This window comes from Petaurus breviceps, unplaced genomic scaffold, assembly GCF_028583685.1.
Source record: "Petaurus breviceps papuanus isolate PSGF00001 unplaced genomic scaffold, PetGlider_PUasm1.0 173, whole genome shotgun sequence".
Lineage (NCBI taxonomy): Eukaryota > Metazoa > Chordata > Mammalia > Diprotodontia > Petauridae > Petaurus > Petaurus breviceps.
This window is the reverse complement of record NW_027185759.1, coordinates 15,112,626-15,114,973: the sequence shown is the minus strand read 5'-3', so window position 1 is coordinate 15,114,973 and position 2,348 is coordinate 15,112,626. Positions and strand designations below refer to the sequence as shown.

Genomic DNA, 2,348 nt, shown 5'->3' with positions numbered 1-2,348 from the left:
TGTGTGTGTGTGTGTGTGTGTGTGTGTGTGTGTGTGTGTGTGTGTGTAAAGGTGGGAAAGGTTTGAATTTTCATCCTTAGAGCGCGCTGTCACCTCAGGTGGTTGCAAACTGCCTCCTCTATGATCTTTTTAGAGACGAAAAGGGTGGATGGGTGGAGTAAAGATGGGTGAACAGGGGCAGAGGTTATCCTCCCTCCAATACCAGCAGGTAAGGAAAAAAAGATCACCTGTGTCACTTCCCCTGGAAGTACTTCAAGACTCGAAGTCCAGGTATTTGCACTTTTGAGGCGTGGGAAGGACGGTTAGGTTCCCTCCTCAGTTTTAGTTTTGCTGGGAACATTGAGACTTGCTTGCTCAAGGTCAGCCGGCTAATCTAAGCATTGGCAGGTATTCTAGATGCCAAGCTCATCCCTCCATCCCCTACCCCATGCAGCCCTTTAAACACAGCGTGCGAGAAGGGCGGAGGAGGAAGGATGGGGGGCGAAAAGAGGAAGGTTTAATCCCAAGCGGGGACTCCAGTCTGGCACTTAGTAACTATTAGTACAGCTCTGGACCACTCATTGAAATGACTAATTACGATCAAGGGACGATTCTGATTATTTTTTTCCCCTGCACAATTACTACTTCAAAGTGATTGAAAGAGGCAATCCTCCAGAAAAGTGAGTATAACCCTATCTATTTATCAGAGGGACAAATTGAGGAGCCGGAGGAAAACTGGTGTGTTCAGAGGATACACGTACTTAGCAATTTTCATCTTCAAAGCACTCCACTCACATTAACTTATTCCTTCCAGCCCCTGCGGTTGTGATATGTAATTACAATGTGTATTATACCACTTTAACAGGTGTGGAAATGGAGGCACCGGAGGAGGTCGAGACAGATTCCATTCTTCAGGCTATGGCCTAATCCAGTGAGCAGCTACTAATGGCATTTATCTTCCCAGGCTGAAGTTAATAAATGACCCACTACTAGGATCCGGGATGGAAGAGATTCTGGATACAAAGTTTCAAGCGCTTCGCCTGCCTTACTGCACAAGCCTATGAAATGGCACCAAATCTAGAAACTTGAGCAGACGCTGAAGGATACGTCCCAGCAGTACAAAGCACGGCGTGTAACTAACTGCTCTCGGAGCTGATTAGACAGCTCCGCAATGCTTACGCTGCAAACCAGTGGCTACTTTATGCTGTTGAAACCAATTGCCCTTTTAAATTAAGAACTGAATGAGGGAGTGCTCTCTGTCAGGGCTCTATCAGCAGAGGCTCAGAGGGCGTGCTGCTCCTCTCCCGTCATTCCAAAGCGGAGTCTCTAGCTCAATTAAGGCTGCAAATCACAGGAGGGTTTTTGCAAACTTTTATGTAGACGTGGGAAGGAACAACCGGGCTGCGCCGGGCTGCGCTTCTCCCGGATGCTGGAGACAATCGTGCAATCAGAAGTGAGCTCAACCAGGCTGAAAGGGAGATGAAGAGAGGAGGCAAAGACGAGGGATGGATTGGGCTGCTCCATATCTTCGGGGCAGCTGAAGGAGAAGCGAGGATGGCATTTTCTGAGGCGCGAGAGGGTAATAGGGTTTGGACACCACGGTGAGGACAGAAACCAGGTTTCAAAAGACATCTTGTCCCTCCAGCAATATGGCAAAGACACGGCCAAACCCCAAATCGGCCTTGGAATCGGATCCCCAACATGCCACTACCCACCCTGGAAAACTTGCGGAAAGAGGTTACCGAGCACTACGGCCTCGTGAGCGGAAAAGCCAAATGTACCCCTCTCTCGGGTCTTTCTCCCGTTCATCCGGTTCCTTATTTGAGGGTCCCACGTGCTGCCCACCTGTCCCGTCCCACCCCACCCTCTTTCGGTCTCCAGTTCCCAGCCTCTGCCTTCCCTCCCCAAGGTTTCTCTCGGGATCCAGCGCCCCCTTTCTCGCTCCGGGGCCCCGCTGGGGCTCCAGCTCCCAGGTCTCCATTCTTTCGAGCTCCGCCGCCCTGAACCTGGTCCCAGAGCCCCAGCACAGGTCCCCCATCAGTCTGCTCGCTGCCCGTCCCCACAGGCTCTCTCCCACCAGCCGCCCCGGAGCTCTCTTCTGCCAGTGCCTTCCCCTGGCGTCCCCCCCACCCCCGCCCCCCAGGCCCTGGGGTTGTCTCCCTCTCCCAGGACTCACCAGTCGGATCTGGGAGAAGTTCGTGGATGATGTAAATAGACACATCCCCAACCAATGAGATCGCGGAGACCGAGGGCTGCCCCGGGAGCCCCAAGCCGCGCGCACGTTGGCAGCAGCGGGCAGCTGGGGGAAGCGCCGAGCGCTAGCGAGCCTCGGAGGCAGTGGCAGCGGCGGCAGCGGTGGCGGCGGCGGC

At 53.6% G+C, this 2,348-nt stretch overlaps 1 protein-coding gene across 2 annotated transcripts in view; it reads right to left on the bottom strand.

Annotated features, from left to right (window-relative positions):
* Positions 1-2,348, bottom strand: part of MME (membrane metalloendopeptidase) — a 131,249-nt gene that overhangs the window by 128,055 nt on the left and 846 nt on the right. The window contains exon 1 of one of the 2 annotated variants that reach the window (XM_069083433.1): positions 2,156-2,342. The exons of the other annotated variant lie outside the window; for it this stretch is intronic. The gene's annotated coding sequence lies outside the window, so the exon portion shown is untranslated. Of the gene's footprint in view, positions 1-2,155; positions 2,343-2,348 lie in introns of those variants that run through there. 2 annotated transcript variants of the gene reach the window in all.